The 22,363-nt window shown below is 36.4% G+C and overlaps 1 protein-coding gene across 1 annotated transcript in view; it reads right to left on the reverse strand.

Moving 5' to 3' along the window:
- Positions 1–22,363, reverse strand: part of LOC134855049 (uncharacterized) — a 72,177-nt gene that overhangs the window by 7,730 nt on the left and 42,084 nt on the right. The window lies entirely within an intron of this gene.

The following is a 22,363-nucleotide window of genomic DNA, read 5'->3' on the forward strand; positions in this document are numbered from 1 at the left end:
AAAATCAAATTGGAAAAGATTTACACAAGAATTTTCAAAAATGTTTGACTCCGAGAGAAATAAACAACAACAAAGAGTTTTATGTAATGAAATTCGCAGATTACCAAATGAAACCATCAAACAATTAGCAGTACGTATCGAAACACTAGTTCGAAAAGCATATTCATTAAATACACATGACTATAAAAACACAAAAATGACAGAAATCTTAATGATGACCTTAACACCTCAATTAAGGAAAATAGCAATAAAAAAGAGAGCATCCCATCCTTCCTCAATTCGAGAGCCCGATCTAGATTTTCGAAAACTAGTAGACAAACTAGAGCAATTAGAAATCACAATGAAACTTGGAGAAACAGAAAATCTGAAGTTACAATATGTTAATCGAATTGAAACAAATACCACAAATATCAACAACATACAGGAATCAGATACAGACCTCGTTGAAAAAATCACTGAAATACTAAATATTTATGAAAAACACCCAAACTTTAAAGGCAAACCATCTTTCAAAAAATGGTGTAATTATTGCCGACGATACGGACATAGTATTTCTGAATGTAGACAAAAACAACAGGATAACCAAAACAAACCTCAAAAATATAAAGAACCAAATAAATCATTCTATCAATACATGAAGAAAGATCAAAATCTACCAAACAAAAATGTATACAGCAACAACAGTTCAGGAAAACCACTTCCGAACAATACCAATTACACGAGAAATCAATCACTATATAACTCAAGTTATAGAGGAAGATCACCAGAACGAAGAAATACACAAAATTCCTCACAAAATTATTACAATCGACCAAATAGTCGAAATAACTACTCCAGATCAAATTCAAACACAACACAATTTGTTTCTAGACCTAATTCCCAATCAAACATAAGGAATAAATACTATCCAAACAATCAATCACGAAACTCATCATATAATAGAAATAGAAACTATTCAAATAATCGAAATAGAAGTTATTCAAACAACCGAAATCAGAATTACCCGAACAATCAATCAAGGAATAACTCATATAACAGATCAAACTATCACAAATCAAACGATAATTATCAAAACAGATCAAAAAACAATTCACAAAATCGACATTCAAGTTATAATAATCGTTATAGAAATTATTCCCAATCACCACACAGAAATAATAACCATTATAATAATTCTAACAATCGCCACAGAAGTAGTACACCCAAACATCAAAGACATATTAATCAAGTACAATCAAATGAAGAAACAACATCAGACCCCCCAGATATTGATGACACAGGAAATAACGAATTACAACTAAATCAAATAAACTGTGGATCATCAGACACAGAAAGTGATACAGAAAACACTCTCTCCATAAATGTGATAGCAGTCGAAAACGAATACGAACCTATTATATATGAACAACGTTTTTCATCACATATATATGAAAATCAATTAGAACTCCTTACCAATTATTATATTGAACCCATCCATACTACACAAACGGCACAAGAAACTAATGAAATCAACACTGTAAATAAATCCAATGAAAATGACAAAACAAAATGCTTGAATACAAATCACATCTATCAAAATATACAAAAAGAACAACCCAAAGAAAAAATTTGGACAATACCATTTCTTTTAGAAAGTCCAAGAAACAAAGAATTTCAACCACCAGATCTTGAAATTGATTTTTTAATTGATTCAGGAGCAGAATCAAACATAATAAACATTCCCACATGGAATGAAATCAAAACATTACACCCAAAATTAACACCTCTTGCAACCTCCAGTAAACTAGCAACAGCACAAGGATCAACATTGGAAAATATGGAAAAGCTCAATTATTTTTTCTCCCCACAAGAACAATGGAGCAAAATAAAATTTTAAATAAACCATTCAAACAAATATTTCATATCACTGATATTAAGCACAATATCATTGGAATACCATTTATCTCTAAATATATACCAACAATCACCATCTTGAATAGTAAAATGCTAATCAAAGATAAGTACACAAAAACAAAAGACACAGCCCTAACATTTTTTCAAAGATTAAATAAACAACCACCATTCTTTTCAAAATTTTATCCAATTTATAACCAACAACGAAAACACCTGAAACCACTATCAGGAAACATATATAATTTTTCAATAAAACAAGTTCACCAATATGATAAAAATCAAAATAAACAACAACTCTATATGTCAGACTTTGAATTCAAACCTATCCATAAGTTTTTCAAAATCACAATTTCATCCATAAAATATTTGAAAAATACGAATTCAGATGTCATTTCGTTACATGTATACAACAATACACCGTATCAAGTAACATTGCCCTTAGGACTTTTAGGATATTGCGAAACCAACGCTACAAAATCACCAATACATGAAAAAGCATACCGCGTAAATAATATACTCCAATTATTAGATATTTGTCAACAAAGAAGAACAACCAAAAGGTAACACATTTATCAACCCTGTTATCATCCTAGCAAAAGGAGAATCATTAAAAATAGTTCTAGACGCTAGATATCTTAATTCACTAATAGACGAATCAAAATGCAATTGGCCTATTGAACCAATACAAGTTATTTTAACAAAAATAAACGGAAAATACTTTACAACCGCAGATATGAATAGTGGATACAATCAAATGCCACTAGATGAACAATCACAACGTTTAACACAATTTGTTATTGGAAATCAACAATATGAATTCAATCGCCTATTCTATGGAATATCCATAGGACCACCAGCATTCTCAGCTTTTATGAGCAAAATTTTTTAGACCACTAATACTCAAGAAAAACACAATCACCTATTTAGACGATGTTTTTATGCAATCACAGACAAAAGAAGAAATGTGTAAAGTTTTAGAACACTATCACAAAATACTTCAGAACGAAAATCTGAAGGCCGCCCCCGATAAATCACACTTCTTTTTAACACGAGTTAAATTTTTAGGACACAATATAAAAAGAAAGACAATCACTCCATTAAAATCACGCATTGATGCTATTCAGGAGCTTCAACCACCAACAAACAAAAAGAAAATCCAAGAATTCCTTGGAATGTTAAATTTTTTAAGCAAATACGTCTAAAAAATGTAATTATACTTAAGACCATTCTATAATATACTCAGACAACAAAATAATTTTGAATGGAATACAGAACATCAAATACGATTTGAAGAAATTAAAAAACTCTTAACTGAACAAATTTCGAATACAATTCCCGATCCAAATCAACCATTCTATGCAATGTGCGATGCTTCAAATTTTGGCATCGGCGCAGCATTATTACAATCACACAATGGTACCAACAAAATGAACCTTATATCAGAAAATTCTCGATGATTCACTCAAGCAGAGCTACGACTCTCAACTCTAATGAGAGAATGTACAGCTATAATTTATACACTTACAGAATATGAATTTCTGATACTTGGATCAAAACATCCAACAGTTCTATTCACAGATCACAAACCAATCAATTTTCTCTTTACACAAAAGTCCAACCCAAATCACCGAGTTTATAGATTTCAATTAATTCTAATGAAATTTCCGAACTTACATATAGTTTGGACAGCAGGAAAAAATCTTGCATTACCAGACACATTAAGTGGAAATACACCACCTGAATTACTTAGACGTAAAACTACAGTTGAAATACCCAAAAATATAAAATTTTACCTTGCAGAAAACGAAACATCACCCCGACTAGAATGCAAATATGCAGTAAAAACTGGCGTTGAACAATCACAGATAAATAACCTACAACACTTCCCACTTTACTTAGATTGCCAAAATAACCACTACGAAGTTGATATACTTGGAACATCAACTTTCAAACCAATTCCAAACTCACAATGGATAAAAAATAACACCCAACAAAAAAGAGTAAAACAACACTCGCATAAAAAAGACCTTTTCCCGTTGATTGAAAAAGAAAATCTAACTGATAAAATAAATTTATCAGGACCACAAACAAACGATTCAAAATACACAATAAATCAAGTTTTTGACCTCCACGACCCACTTGACACAATTCCTTTATCTAAATTAGAAATTGAAAACATTTTTCTCCCTCCAACAGAAAAAATTACAATTAATACCGTGAAACAATATCATAATCTTGACCCAGTAATTAGACAACTAAAATCATGGCACAAATATAAAACTAAACCCGTAAAAGCAGATACCACAATTTTAGGAAATAAAACCCTCCTCCGATATTTTCGAAAAATTAATAATACAACAATTAATGAAAACACAGACCTCCTAGAATACCAATTAAATGAATCAACAGTTCCCTGTCTCCCTTTAAGTATGATTCTCATAGCTTTTCATATCTCACATACACAAAACATTAAAGGACACTCTGGATCAGAGAAAACATATTCAAATTTCATACAAAACTTTTATTTCCCAAATGCACCAATTTGGATAAAAGTACTATGCAATGATTGTATAGTATGTCAGCTAAATAAACCTTATCCAAATCAAAAACAAATAGCCCAAAAACAAGATTTTAAAGGACAAAGTTTGTACTTTAACCACCGTATTTCATTTGATACAAAAGGACCAATTTCACCATCATCCGAAGGAAACTCCTACATTATGGTAATTGTTGACGCATTTACACATTATGTAGCACTTAACCCAGTACCACATTGTAACGCTTATTACGCTTACACAACACTTTATGAACACTGGATAGCCAAGTTCGGACTACCCGAAATTTTAGTTACAGACAACGGTACAGAATTCATAAATAATGAAATCATCACACTATGTCATTTATATAACATCAAACACAAACCACGTACATCTCATGCACCTTGGAGAAACGGCTTAGTCGAAGGTATGAACCGTTCACTACAAGAACATCTTAGATGTATCATCAATGGAAATGATACAAGATACACCGAATGGTCAGCAGATGTAAAACTATTTCCCTTAGCATATAATTCACAAATCAGGACAACTCTAGGAATGTCACCATATGAAATGATTTTTAATCAAAAGCTACGCAAACCAATTATGTTTACAGCAAACTCTCATAAAAATGCACAAAGTCATTGTCAACCGAATAAAGACTCAATTTGTTATAACCTACCTTTACACACACATGATGAAGATCATTTTCATCACCCACAAATTCTTAAATTAGCCTCCGGTACACACACCGAATGGATTTTAAATAGAGATAAAAAACACAATGAAATTTACCAAAAAGTAACAAAAAGTTGTTACAAAGGCAAAACATTAATGAACAAATAACTTCACGCTTTACACCAGCCTCCGATTTAAAAATTGGAACATTTGTTTCAATACCCAATTTTAACACTCAAAAAGGAATTTCTAAAAAAATACAACCCCTTCGTAAAGGACCATACCAAATAATTGCCAAACCCACTGACGTCACATATAAAATCACCGACTCAGACCAAAAAGAAATTGTTCAACATCGAAACAATCTATTACCTTATTACCCAAAAGAATACGCACTACGCGAACTAACTCAATTATATTCTTTCACAGGTTTAAAAGTTATTCAAAATAACCCACATACGGAAAATGAAACAAAAGAACAACATGACATTCATCCCGAAAACCAAAATAAAAAATCAACTACAATGAAAAACAATACAAAAAAGCTAGATCAAAATATTCTTCAAAAAGAAAGAAAAAATAGAAAAATGACAGAAAAAATTATACCCCAAGAACAAATCGACAAATCAGAACATAGAGAATCATCACGACTTAGAAATCAACCACGCAAAAACTATAAAACATTCATCCCACAATCTGAAATATTAAAGAAAGTTGAATTTCAAAAACAGCTTTAATTTTACAATTAATAATCTTTGCACCTCTGAAATATTTTGAACTTTCATTTTTCAAAATAACATGCTGACAGACACGCAGCGATTCTAGTTCAAAATTAGCCAATAGGATTCATCCAATCCGTCACCTTCTATAACTCTAACACAAACCATCTAGACGAAAGATATTAAACTCCAGGCATATCTATAACTATAACTTCACAACCTCCGGGTCAAAAATAAGCAAACCATTCCAACTTGACAACTAAAATAAATATCACCATAATATCATAATCCTCCCTTATCTAATAACCCAAAGATCAACAATATTTCCCCAACTCAGACCTCAAATACCCCCCAAACAAAAATGTTAAGTTAGCCTAAAGTAAAAGAACGACCATTTTGATTAGCCTAGAGTATAAAAATCTCAAAAATACCCCAGATCACTTGACAAATAAAAATAAAGAAAAAGAAGACCTCCCGAACACCATAAAATTTGCCCCCAACAATTTTTCACAAAACTCAACCCACTTGTCAAAAAACCAATAAATAATTCGACCACACTTGAAAATTGCCTCAAACAACAAAAAATATTCAATCGAGAAGCCATTTCTTAAATGCTCTTCTCTCGATCAGTCAACATAATTCTTAACATTTTCATAAATTTTTTAACAATAATTAAACTTTTAATCATATTTCTTTTTGATACCTTTGAAGCTTTTGTAATAATCTTATCATTTTTTGCAACATTTTTTAAATTTTCTATTCCATATTTGAACTATACTTCCAACTTTCAAAAGCCATTGACCATATCCACAGGTACGATTCACAAAACTTATCTAAATGATACGAACAATTTTTAGTAGAACCGATATTTTTTTACTATTTGTAATTTTTATAACATTTCTATCATCCCTCATCTTGACAATATGTAAATGTATAAAGAAAGCAATCATCACATTCGCCTTAGCAACAATCCTTCTAATTCTTTTTCTCGAAGAGTACTACAATAAACATAAATTTTTTCACTAAAAGAAATAGATCAAAAACCATCAAAAATTGCTAACCAACAATCACACAGTCAGTCTTAACCGACATCATCCCAAGATAACCCAACACCACCTATAACTACCCAAAACCCTCAAACATCTACACGAATTTCTTTTCAAGATAACCCATATACCTTTGAAGAACGACACGCTCGCTTATCTGAACCACTAGAACCAGTCCAACGACAAGCACCTCTAAGTGAACCAACATATAACTTGTACCCAACACTACCACAAGAATTAAGTAGAATACGAAATCTTAGTCAAAATCAAAATACAGTTGAAATAAATAGACAAATTATACATCCTCGACGAAACAGAAATTTTCAAACCCCCCGAGTTCATTTTGATATACCTCAATCCCCATCACAAAGTACTCCAGAAAACCCCATTGGTATATTACCAGAAACCCCTACTTCTTTCACAACGTAGCATCTCTAGCCTACCCTCAGATTACTTAGGTTCAACACCAACATCTGAACAAATACGTGAAAATCCCTTTAACCCCCCAAACCAAACATCACGACTACCATATTGGACAACACAATCATTCACACAAGGTGAACCAAATTTAATCAATGATCCAATAGATATTTCTACGGATACAACAACATCCTCATCACTACCAGAAACATTATCACTGCCATCAACACCATCAATAAGCCAGATTTCACCGACGCCTTTTACTTTAAATTTCCCAAATAACCTCGACGCTAGATATCGAGAACAATCATCAACAAATATCCCTTTAAGATTAGACTGGAATACATTCACAGCACCCCCACCATTATTTGGACAACACCCAGAAAGTAACCGACTCCACAACTGGGCACTCAATAGATTACAACATAGACAAGACATCCACGAAGACATTCGTGAACATAACATCCAAATACTCCAACAAAATAGTCTACAATTAAAATTTGAAATCACGGTTAAACTAAACAACATTGCTCAACATCCTTACTCATTAAACCCACCAAATATAACAGCTCAATCACTACCACCACCATTTATAACAACTGAAGTAATATATAAATACGACAGATATACCAAAAAGACAATTGGTTACATCACATTTTAGAACCCATACTCAGGATTATTATAAACATGTATATTCTAAAAATATTAAATTTTCTCCAACTCTTTTTTCTAGTAATTTCAGATCAGAACATAAATCCTTCCCCCCGCACAGGATTCCAAGTTTTATTAGTAACACATTACGATTGTGAAGAAAATGAACAAAAAACACTACACAAATATGCAATAAATCAAGTATCACAATGCGAAACAGAACCACAAGCTATAGAAACTACAAATGTAATAGCGACACTCTATTCAAATGCCCGAGCAACAACAGTTATAGGATTTAAATTCACAGCAACATTTTCTGAAAAGAAAGTACATTGTTCACAAGTCTCAAATGGAAATAAAAACCGACTTGACCACGAATCATTCTACCAGAGTAATATCGAACGACTTTTACATCTCAACCCCGAAGATTGTAAAAACGAGTTACTCAGACTAAATATCACAAAAAAAACACCGATAGAAAGTTAGTGTATTTCCAAGTTTTTGCAGATTCTGTACATCAAGCAGAACTTGAAAGATATCAAGGACATATAAAACTAGATGAAAAATACCCATACAACGGCGCACACGGAAGATTAACTTATGACATACATGATAAACACTGGACACCGCACATTGGTATCAATAACCCATCAAACTGCAAAGCAGACACAAAAAATAAAGGATATCAAGAAATAATGTTTTTCGATTGGAAAATACACTTCGAAAAAATACAACTCACACGCGATTTATCTGACATCACAATGATCTATCAAGGAATTAGATTACCTTGTAAAAACGATCAAGGCTATTGTGACCCTACAACACGAACACAAGCAACAATTGTTTGGTTCCCCGAAGACACATGTACAACATTTCAAGTAGCAAAAATACACGCCCGAATGATAAAATTTCACGAAAAATATTTTATACAATCAATTCCATATGAACAAGTAAATCCATCACGAAAAAAAAGTACTGAATTTAGAAACATTCACAAAATAGAAAATAAATTGACACGTTTTCAAATATATCAAGAAACAGAACTTGCATACAAATACAGAAACCCACTTCACAAAACACAATACTCCGAAAAATTAGTTGAATACGAAAAAGGATTCGACATGACCACTGGAAAAATAAAAATTGACCCATATGCCACAAGTCATCCTATAAACGAAGGAACATCATATATACCAGTTAATTTTCAAAAAAGTAAAGGTCAACCTGGTGGACATCTAAAGCCCCATGACACTAGAAGCACACGTTTACAAGAACTATCACTAATGAATAGTACTTATTTTGGTAATATTCACTATGATATTTACTTAGATATGAAATTAGACTACACAATTAGCCGAATTTTTCAGGAAATGTCACTCTCTGAATTAGAAACACTTCACCAACTATGCGAATTAGAACGGACACAAATCTTACAATCACTTGCACTAGCAGTACTAAAAATACCCTACGCAGGATATTTACTATCAGGAAATAGATCAAATTTTTTAGACTACGAAGGAAACATTTTATGGTTTTATACCTGTACCAAAAAAGTATCACCACTATATGTTTTTGAAGATAAACGATGCTATAAAAGAATCCCTATCTTTTATAAGAATAAAGTACATTTCGTTGACACACTTTCAATACGAACCTATTTCTGGGATACCGCAGTTCCATGTGGATCAGAAAATAGCCACAATGTAGTACAACTGAACCCTGATGAAGATAAATATTACCTTCTTACCCCATACCCCACATTAATGCAATCACTCAAAAAATTTTCACCAGAAAGCATAAGAGCTATTGCTCGAAACCCAAATATCGACTTACAATCAATTGGAATATATTCAAAATCCGATATTTAACATCACATTAGAACACAACAGTTCCAAGAATTATTAACACAAATGGACACTATACAAAGACAATCAATTGACCAAAACTTACGCAAACTTGCCGAAACCGCAGGATTTGCAGATATCTATACACAAGATTATAGCAGATATTTTAAAGACATTAAAGACTATACATATCTAAACGGTGAAAAATACCGACCACAAGATATCTCACCCATAAATATTTTTAGCTTTGTTACACCAAAAAATGAAATTCTTGATTTTCTAGGATGGCCCTATTACATCTTAAAAAAGTTGACTATTCTATACGCAATGTTTAACTTTGTAAGATTTCTTTTTTCACTTTTAAAAGGAATCTATAACACATGTGCTATACACACACAAGTAAATAGACAAGCAAGTGTAGCACGCATACTATTTGCAGGATTCTTTGGAATTTTTTCATCATCAATAAACAAAATTCTTTTAGACGCACAAAAAAAAGAATACAATACAAAAATAGCAACAAGACAGAACACATACGACGAAGAACATAATCATATAGATATAACGCCTAGAGCACCACAGTTACCACCCCTACCACATAACCATCCATTATCCCTAGTCCCACGAAATTTTCGAAATTTAGCAATAACACATAATCCAAATTTCAGACCAACCATATCAAAAAGTCCCATTCAACATACAATGACACATCATTCACAAGATGAAAATACATATGAACAAATTATGGAACAACCCCATACCACCGCTTTTCAGTCTCAAAATAATAATTTTTTTAGCCCACGATGAGCCGACAACTTGGATCCCTACACCACTCAAATTCCCACCCAACCAACCTCAACACTCCAATTACAATAATTCCACTTTTTGCTTTCCCGCCACCCGATTTCCCAACAAGTAATATAACATCAGGCATGAATTTAGACACTAATTCACATATTTCAGTTTTATACTCCATTTCACAACTCAATAACCCTAATATTGAAACCCCTGATGAATTTGCAGACTCTGAACCATCTCCATTCAGTAATTTTCAAACCAACTCCTCAATTTTTTCAACACCCCCTTTTCAACCAATCCCACCAAATAACCCACTCCCATCCATTTCTACACCTTCTTACGCTTCACAAGTCACCCCAACATACTCTTCATTTCATTCAGACCGATTATCCAATTCTCCAGATATTCCCCAGATCTCCCAAGAACTAGATAATTTTATCACCCTACAACAACAACCATTACATCTTGACACCCCCATTATAAATCAGATTTCTTCCACAATAGAATCATCAAACCCACCTACCCCCACACCCTCTTCAGCTTATACCGCATCATTAGCACCATCATCCACACCCACCGAATCATCAAATAGCACTAATAGAGCTTATCGCACTTTCAAATGAAAATTCCCAAACCATCCATTTCCAACAAAACCAGGAACAGCCCGTGAATAGATTAATCATCCAAATCACACTAACACGAGATATTTTCTAGCAATCACCTTACCTTCATTTCCACAATATACTTTAAACACTCCTCATGACACTAACGACACACGTTGTTTTGTAGATGAACATGTTTTAATGCCTACACATCATTGGACATCATATTATCATTTTACTAATCCCCTTTGCCTACCATTATCTAATACTCATATCGATATAGAAAGAAATCAAGATATGCTATACCGACTCAGCACACCACTAACCCATAGACAATTTACTTATATAGGATATAAAAAGTCACTAAAAACATTCACTGCACCCCGAGCTAACGAATATACGCTAGAATATTACGATCATAACATCATCCGAGCTAACCAAGACCAATTTTTAGATGATGATCGCTTCGCTAACCCACAAATCACAGAAAAATTCTTCATCAAAACACCATATGTATTTACACTCAATATATTTGACCGCAAATTTGACCACGTCATTTCTGAAGCACTAACCGCCATGCAAGCTTACGAAAGTTTTAAAGAAAGATTTCAATTATTTTCACCAACCTTCAATTTCCTTGCACCACATGAACGCGATTTGCACTGCTCACACGACATTATGTTACGCACTAAACAAACCCACACATATACGTATTATCGTTTCATACAAAATCATTTTGATCTGCACACTCCATCAAGACAACCACACCACCGTTTTCAGTTTATTAACTCTAAATACACTTCACCATTTTTTCTTAACTTCACATATTGCATCAAAGATACTAACCTTCACGGTATTCTTCGCAATTATGATCCCATAACCCAAATGTATATATTTTGTCCCATCACGAAGACCCTTAGCGCAGAAGAATCCAGACCCTTCCTTATCCCACATGAATTTATTCAACCTATAGAAATCCCAATATTAGAATTCATCCACAACACTAAATACAATCACAAATTATATAATCTCATTCAAAACACACCTTATGAGTTTGCAGTTGGCACTGAAGAACTAAAAACTATTAAAGCACTTCAATTGCTTTGGCCACTGCTTCAAACTAAAAACATCATTCGCATACTAGCAAAATTACTAACAAACTCCGACATAATACACGACATCTTCCCCCACGGTTTTTTCCCCGACGACTAACAGGTAAGTATAAATTATACATATTTTTCACTAATAAATTCAAATTAAAACTAACCATTCTTTATCCATGTCTCATTTAGATTTTTAGTCTTCATCCCACGATCATCTGCAAAAAACACAAAAGAAACATAAAAAATAGAGAACTTCTTCAAATTCTTCTAAACTCTATTAATTTTTTGCACTAGATAAATATAATAAAATTCATACCAATGTAGTATATTACTTTATAAATTGTTTCCCCAAAAGCAGTAATTCTAATAATGATGAAAATTTGTAACTTAATTTTTCCCCAAAACTAGCAGTAAAATTGAAATTCTATGTAGTAAATTGATAAGACGAAAATGCAGTACTAACCTTTTGATATTTTCATTCACTCGCACAAGAATTCTATCCAAACTCGCACAGCTCGCCCACGAAGAATTGTTTAAATAATGAATTTCAGTTTCAAGTTTTCACACTCAACAACTCTAACACACGATAATAAGTTTCAAACTTTCCTTTAACCCGGTTGGAAAGGAATTATATACTAAACAAAACTAACCAACGCAGCTTACTAAACACCACAAAACATATAATAACAGCATGACTAAGAAAAGAAAACCAACGGTACCCAAAACGGATTAACCCAGTTTAAAACTGGATAATTTATTCTTTTGAAGACTATTATAAAGTCTAAGAAAGAAATAATAAAACACAAAAAAGTCGAAAGACAAACCCATACCAAAAACAATTCGATTTTTGAAAAAAGGACACAACCAACGAAACATAAGAAAAACCACCACAAACCCGACATAAAACGTTATCACATAACAGAACCTCTCACAGAAACCGCACGAAACAATACTCCCACTCCTGGCCTAACCCACCAGAGAGGACGTCCTGAGCATGCTCTATAGCCGGCCTAACCCACCGCGCTACATCCACGCTTTGTGACCACACTTCTATTTTTAATAGGAGGTACTCAAGGGTGAGTAACTCTTCAAAATAACCAAACTAAAACAAAATGCTTTTGTGAAAACAACTAACCAAAATCATAATTAAAACACTGAACTAATAAAAATTTTAGAAAATGTAAATTATACATTGCAGTATGTAGATCAGCATACAACAACAAAGACGAACATCCAAAGACAAAATGACCCCACTACACTCGAAAAAGAATGGCCAACCACAACCAATATGCCGTCCACAATCACAACTCAAAGGATTTAGAGTACGACTTGACTTCGCAGAAAAGGACTTCATTGAACTAGACCAATGACCACCTCGATGCTCAAGTATACGTACAGATCCGAGTAACAAGGCATCCCCTCCACGCACAATCTCCACGCCATTCCCAGACGACGTCGAACACAAAAGAAGTTCTCTGCATGAAACAGAAAAACCCGTCATAGCAAACCATTCTGAAATCAGATTGATTTCGTTGGGAAACACAGTCGTTGTTACAAGAAAACACAACGATTGATATCCATCATTCCAGCGTCCTGGAACTTCTCTAACAAGAGAACGCAGAAGAATATGATGTTCGCCAAATACCAACGTCCATCATCCATCCTTTGAATTGCAGAAAGACAATTCTAAAAAAACTCTGTAAAACCCGGATGGGTGGAACCTGATCTAAACTACATTTTATGATTGGATAAATTAGATATTTTACCACTGTAAAGTATTTAATATTAACCAATCATGATCCATCTAACTAACAGCCCACTTATTTGTAAGTGCTGAAATTACTTGTAATTTCAGCACCAGAGAGATTTGAATTTAACTTAGAAATTAGTTGCCTCTCCAAGAGAAATTCAGCAGCCGCAATAAACCAGTATACCCTAAATCTATTGAGCCTAGCAGAGACTAGTTAAACAACCTGAGAATAGATACTATAAGAGTAAGATTAGGATCGGTATTAGACTAAGAAGTTGCACGAATCTATCCGGCCGAAAATAAGATAGCGTGACGAGCAGACGGTGTACCCTATCCGAAATTACTCTATGAGTTAACCACTTCGGTCATAACTCAAATGTCTGCATATACTGTTGTGACTTATCTCTACAAGGCACTGTAGCCGGGCAAACTGTAACCATGCGGGCAACTGTAACCGTGCAACTATTGACTTTAACAAAGTTTGTGAAACTAATACAGAAAATCATTTTGCTCAATTCTGAACAGTTTGACATTCCCACGTTTACATGTTGATAATCTAGGTCTTATCTTAATTTGGTTAGGAATCTAGGATTTAGGAATAGAATTGAAATATATCAACATAAACTGGTCCGCCGGCTAAATTGGATAGGATTACAGCGAATTTTACTAAAATTTTAGGATAATAGTTAGTCGGCGGTCAGGTATCAGGACAACTTAGGCCTCCCCATATTCAACTTCGCTGACAATTCAGAGAAGTTGAAGGTTGATTAACCACTGGTAGACACCGGAAGTTGTCCGAAGAAACGGTACTAGATTTTTTTGAAAAATTACTGAAGTACAACCGATAAACTGACGTTTTACTTCAGTGGTTCCATGCGACGCTACGCTTTCTTCCATTTTTAGTAATGTTTTGGTATTTTGGGTTGGTTTCTGTCCCCGTGCGGACTTTTGTTTTTGCCTTTTCCTTTTGCGTGGGGTGTCTCCCACTGAAATACTTCTCGGGTTGGAAACAGTCGGCATCAACGACCAACTACTTCATCTGGCATTTCACCACAGATTTGTCATTTTGACTTCCCCACAAACGAAAACTTCAGCAATTTTTCAACAATCCCCTTTGACGAACAGAAATAGCAAAACCACGAGAAAACGTCGACAGTCACAGTGACCTGACCGAAAATTTGGAGCACATCAAACGCTCTAGAGCATCTCATCGACGCGTAGTAACCAAATACTACAATGAAGCAAACACGATCATTCAAAATCGCGGAACTCTTGATGAAACTGGAGTAGCAAGACTTTAGCAACTGGAAATCAACATCCGCAAGAAACAGGACCAGCTCTCAAACTCTAATAGCAAGATACAGGAACTGATCACAGATGAACAGCCATTAGACGATGAGATCCAAGAAGCAGAAGATTTGGACGACAAATATGGACAGTACGTTCACCGACTTCAACAATTTCTTCAAAGGCTAAAAACACCGACAGGAGTTTCTACAAGTACCGCTCGACCAATAGATGTGAATGTCAACTTACCAAAACTAAATTTGCCTGTTTTCTCTGAAGGATACATGGAATAGAAATCGTTCTTCGACTTGTTCAAAGGAGCTGTGATTGACAACACGAGACTGACGAAGAGCCAAAAGCTAAAGCACTTGAAATCTTCTCTGACTGAAGACGCAGACAAACTACTACATTCCATCGCAATTACGGACGACAATTTTGACATCGCCATTGACATTCTGGAGAACCGATACGACAACAAACGTTTGATTTTCCGATCACATTTGCACGAAATCTTCAGGCAGCGTTTGTTGACAACCGAAAACTCCAAAGTTCTTCGAACTCTCATGGAAACAACAGAGGAACACCGACTCGCTTTGCTTAACCAAGGACAACCAGTGGATCAACAGGATATTTTCTATGTTTACCTTCTGACGGAACGACTTCTCATTGAAACAAGGAAAGCGTGGGAAATTTCTACACCAGGAAGAGAACCTCAGCGATACGGCCAGTTTAAGAAGTTTCTCGGAGAAAGATGCCAAGCTCTTGAAACATCATCTTTGCGATCGACATCGATGGGTAATCAACAGTTCGACAGGAAAGGAAGTAACGTGACACCAAAAACGCTTCAGACAAATCTAGCTACAACAGACAAGGACGAATGCGAATGTTGTGGAAAGAACAACCGGATCTACCAATGTGACATCTTCAAAAACTTGTCAATCAAAGACAGATCTCAACTGATAAAAGTGAAACAGCTGTGCTTCAACTGTTTTCGACCTGGACATAGAAGTTAGGATTGTTCTGGATCTCGATGCAAAGAATGTGGACAGAAGCACAACACTCTTCTTCATCGAGAGCAGAAAAAGTTTATGAAAAAACCAGACACTGGAACACCTTAGACTCCAGCAAAAGTTAAGGCAGATGACAAAAAGTTTACCGGAGCAGCAACTCATGAAAAATCTCAGGATGAAGTTTTTCTACAATCTGCCATCATTCAACTTGAGATCAACGACGAAATAATTCATGTTCGAGGAGTACTGGATTCAGCATCACAGAACAATCTAATAACAGAAGCAGCTGTTCAACGTTTACAGATACGCAGACAGAAACAGACAACAAGGATTTGCGGAGTTGGAGGAAATGAGGTTTGCGACAACAAGGGACAAGTTCATCTACTCATCCGGTCCTCAAACAATGAACCAATTTCAATAAAAGCATCAATTCTTCAGAAGCTAACCAATTATTTGCCTTCTAGACGAATCAATATTGATAATAGGACAACAGTAAAGGAATTACAATTGGCCGATCCCGGATTCAACTATCCACAGGAAATTGACATGATAATTGGAGCAGCACACTACGGGGATCTGATCATTGGAAACAATAGAATCAAGGAACAGACATGTTCGATTTATTATCGACTCTCAGTTTTTGGCTGGCTTGTAATTGGACAACAAAACAGCAAAAACGTATATGCTTCACTACATAAGACATTTTTTGTCAGCGACGAAAGCAACACAAATTTACAACAATCTTGGGAAATTGAGGAAGTTCCAGAAAGAAAACGGTGGACACCAGAGGAGCTTAAATGTGAGGAACACTTCAAAGCAACAACTAAACGCAGGCCAGATGGACGGTTTGTGGTAAAACTGCTTTTCAAAGAAGAAATTGGACTACTTGGAGACTCACTTCAGCAGGCTCGCAGACGACTACGTAGTTTACTCTATCGCTTGGAAAGGAACCCTGAGCTCTACAAGAAATACAATAACTTCATCAACGAGTTTCTTAACCTTGGCCATATGGAGGAAGTTCCAGACACAAGTTGGTGCGACCGCACTATAACTGTTTTTAAACGCCACACCATTGCGTTTTCAGGGATTCAAGCACGACAACAAAACTTCGAGTGGTTTTTGACGCATCAGATAAGATGACATCTGGAATATCACTCAACGACAAACTGATGGTTGGACCTACAGTTCAGAAAGACCTCTTCAGCCTTCTGATTCGCTTCCGAATGCATCAGGTAGCACTTTCAGCCGACATTGCGAAAATCTACCGCCAGGTGGAGTTGGAAGAAGAAGATAGAGACTATCATCGAATCTTGTGGAAAAATCAAAACTCGACAGAGGTTAAGCACTACCGAATGACCAGAGTTACCTACGGAATTGCTTCTTCAGCCTTTCATTCGATACGACCTTTTCAAGTGCTTGCTGAAGAAAGTGACGACGACTCATTTAGAAGAGCAACACTCAACGACATGTACGTAGACGACCTTCTATCAGGATCTTCAGATACTGAATCAGCTATTCAACTACAGGATGGATTCATCAATACATTCGGTAAAGCTGGATTTGAAATTCGCAAATGGACATCAAACTCCCAGTGCACAATCGAGAAGCAGCAGACGAAATGACAATCAAAAATGACGAGCATGTCATCAAAACACTTGGAATCAAATAGAACCCAGTGCCAGATCATTTTAGTTTTGCCGTTAAATTAAGCAATCAGATTCCGGTGACCAAACGACAAAAACTTTCAGAAGTCACGAGACTCTATGACCCCAATGGGCGGCTTTCACCTACGACGAATCAACTGAAATCATTCATACAACTCATGTAGATGGACAAGATTTCGTGGGATCAAACGATATCAGTCACACTACAGGAACACTATGGACGCCATCGACAGCAGTTTAAGGAACTGGAAGACATCAAGATGTCTCGCCGAGTTCTTCCAGCGCAGACAACCAAAGACCTTCAACTTCATGTTTTCTGTGACGCATCAACTACATCATATAAATCTCTCGTGTATATGCGACAAGAAACCAGCGAAGGTACCACACACGTCAAAATGTTGACCGCAAAAACACGAGTTGCGCCTATTAAATGCATTTGTGTTCCACGCATGGAACTTTGTGCAGCACTTCTTGGATCGAAACTAGTGGAAGCAACTCTAGCCGCCATCAGTGACAAACGGTTTATCATACCAACTGTTTTCGCATGGACCGACTATCAAGTTACAATTGCGTGATTACGAGAATTTACTCGCAAGTGGAAGACTTTCGTTGCTAATCGAGAAATTCTACCAGCCGAAAAATGGAAATTTGTGCCGACGAAAAACCCAGCTGATTGTGCTTCTCGGGGAATTTTATCATCAGCTCTAGCATATTATGAACTTTGGTGGAACGGACCAACATGGCTCTCACAGTCATCAGACAACTGGCCGAGAGCAGAATTAATCCCAGCGGAGACGACACAACAAGAAACCAGAACGATTGAAGACAGCGGATCTGTTACAATGGTGACAATGGAAAAAGAGAACAGAGTCTTAGATCTTTTGACCAGGTTTTCACGGCTTCCAAAGATTGTCAGGATCTTAGGCTACGTCAAGAAATTTGTTAAAAACTGCAGAACTCAGCCCCAGGCTCGATTTTCAAGCTGCAGTTCAAAACGTAGCAAATGCAACAACTGCTACAGGAGGTACTCAGACTCGGGATGGTATTAAAAGAAGGTTAGGTTTGGGGACAAAGGAAAGCGACGATGCCGGGGAAAGTTATAGTACAAAAACAGGTGTTGGTACAGGAGTAGGTTTTGCTATTAAGAGTAATCGCAAAAACTAAACGAAAAAACATAAGGAAACCCGGGAAGGTATTGGTACAATGGCAGGTATTTGTGCAAAGGTTGCTATTGGTAAATGTAAGGGTATGAATAGTGGTAACGCATTCTACTGAATGCTAGTAAAGGTACAGGGACAAGACCAGATGATGTAACAGGTCCGGGTACTGATTTGGATACAAACGCAAATTCTGCTAGTGCCACTGATTGTCATTCTGGTAAAGGTGCATGTAGGGAAATTGGAGGTGGAGGAACGGGATGGGATAGCAGATGCTTTCGGAAAGCTGGGCAGCAGGTTTCGCAGCAATCGCTAATCGCGCGAAGGCAATAATTTCATCGATCAGAAACTCAGGAAGCAAAAACAACGACCTTCAACTTCATGTTTTCTGTGACGCATCAACTACAGCATATGCAGCTGTCGTGTATATGCGACAAGAAACCAGCGAAGGTACCCCACACGTCAAAATGTTGACCGCAAAAACACGAGTTGCGCCTATTAAATGCATTTGTGTTCCACGCATGGAACTTTGTGCAGCACTTCTTGGATCGAAACTAGTGGAAGCAACTCTAGCCGCCATCAGTGACAAACGGTTTATCATACCAACTGTTTTCGCGTGGACCGACTATCAAGTTACAATTGCGTGGCTACGAGAATTTCCAGAGAAATTTCCGAGAAATTCTACCAGCCGAAAAATGAAAATTTGTGCCGACGAAAAACAACCCAGCTGATTGTGCTTCTCGGGGAATTCCATCATCAGCTCTAGCATATCATGAACTTTGGTGGAACGGACCAACATGGCTCTCACAGTCATCAGACAACTGGCCGTGAGCAGAATTAATCTCAGCGGAGACGACACAACAAGGAACCAGAACGATTGAAGACAGCGGATCTGTTACAATGGTGACAGTGGAAAAAGAGAACAGAGTCTTAGATCTTTTGACCAGTTTTTCACGGCTTCCAAAGGTTGTCAGGATCTTAGGCTACGTCAAGAAATTTGTTAAAAACTGCAGAACTCATCCCCCAGGCTCGATTTTCAAGCTGCAGTTCAAAACGTATCATATGCAACAACTGCTACAGGAGGGACTCGGGATGGTATTAAAAGAAGGTTAGGTTTGGGGACAGAAGAAAGCGACGATGCCGGGGAAAGTTATGGTACAAAAACAGGTGTTGGTACAGGAGTAGGTTTTGCTATTAAGAGTAATCGCAAAAACTCAATGAAAAAACATAAGGAAACCCGGGAAGGTATTGGTACAATGGCAGGTATTTGCGCAAAGGTTGCTATTGGTAAATGTAAGGGTATGAATAGTAGTAACGCATTCTACTGAATGCTAGTAAAAGTACAGGGACAAGACCAGATGATGGAACAGGTGCGGGTACTGATTTGGATACAAACGCAAATTCTGCTAGTGCCACTGATTGTGATTCTGGTAAAGGTGCAGGTAGGGAAATTGGAGGTAGAGGAACGGAATAGGAGGGCAGATGCTTTCGGGAAGCTGGACAGCAGGTTTCGCAGCAATCGCTAATCGCGCGAAGGCAACAATTCCATCGATCAGAAACTCAGGAAGCAAAAACAACGACAACAAAATTTAAGACTCATGACAATGGGAACATAGTGAGGTTCAATCAGGGGAACGACGACAATTCAAAGGAACTGCATCAGATGTCTAAACCTGAAAAACTTTCAGCCTTGGAAGTTAAGGAAGCTCGCACGACTTTGTACAGCTTGGTTCAGCAGCATCATCTAGCTGAGTTTCAACTTATCAGGCAAGGGAAACGAATTCCAAGGAACAGCAACCTTCTCAGCCTTTGACCCTTCTTCGACAATGAGAGCAACTTAACTCGTGTTGAAGGACGCCTCGTCAATTCACCAAATGACATCAACAAAAAGTTTCCGGTGCTCATTCCCAGGAAGTCACCAATTAACAAATTGCTCATTAGGGAAGCGCATGAAAAATTGCTTCATAGCGGTCTTCAGATGACACTCTACACCCTTCGACAAACAGTATGGATACCAGGAGGCCTCGCGTTGGCCAAACAAGCAATTCATAAATGCAAGCCTTGCATTTGACAGGATGCCAGACTTCTTCAACCAGAAATGGGAGATTTGCCCTCTAATGATACTAATTAGAGGGCAAATGATACTAATAATGATACAAGAGGGAGATTTGCCCTCTTGTTACGCCCTCTAATGATACTAATGTTGCACTCGCTTCAACGCCAGGAAATTTTCTCATCGGAAGACCATTGACAGCAATGCCGAGTTCTACGCGCGACAAGAAGACATCGCTCAGTCGACAAATCAAAACCATTGATAACATAGTTCGACAATTTTGGAAACGTTGGAAGGAAGAATACTTGACTTCTCTGCAGCAAAAAGCTAAATGGACGACATCGCAATCACGACAAATCGCCATTGGAGACATTGTTATTGTCAAAGAGGACAACATCCCGCCTTTGAGGTGGCCAATGGGTCGTATCTCTAAAGTTTTTGATGGAAATGACAACATCATCCGGGTTGCACAAATCAAAACCCGAACAGGATTTTACAATCGACCAGTCAACAGATTTGTACTGTTGCATTCCGACAGAAATTGATCGACTACGGAACTCTCTTCATTCAGGACATTACTCAAGGATTTCTTGTAGCCGCTTTTTTAAACCCGTTCAAGAAGGCCGGGAAATGTTGTGACTTATCTCTACAAGGCACTGTAGCCGGGCAAACTGTAACCATGCGGGCAACTGTAACCGTGCAACTATTGACTTTAACAAAGTTTGTGAAACTGATACAGAAAATCATTTTTCTCAATTCTGAACAGTTTGACTTTCTCACGTTTACATGTTGATAATCTAGGTCTTTATCTTAATTTGGTTAGGAATCTAGGATTTAGGAATAGAATTGAAATATATCAACATATACTATGCTCAAATCTGACCCAACAAAAATTTTTACTTGTAACCAAATTAATTCTCTCCTCCCTGTTTTATTACAGGTTTGCAAATGGATAAATTATAGCGCTCATATTTCGTATGACGGACCAACTTAACATCCCCCCCCCCCCCCAAAAAAAAGCCGTTTGGGGGTGAGGATGTTAACTTTGTTCTAAGTTGGGATTTTTCAGCCAATCAGAATCGAGCATTTCACATGCAGCGCTTAGCAAATTTAATTTAAATTAAACGTTGGGGTGGAGGATCTTAACTTCG

This window comes from Symsagittifera roscoffensis, chromosome 10 (assembly GCF_963678635.1).
Source record: "Symsagittifera roscoffensis chromosome 10, txSymRosc1.1, whole genome shotgun sequence".
NCBI lineage: Eukaryota > Metazoa > Xenacoelomorpha > Acoela > Convolutidae > Symsagittifera > Symsagittifera roscoffensis.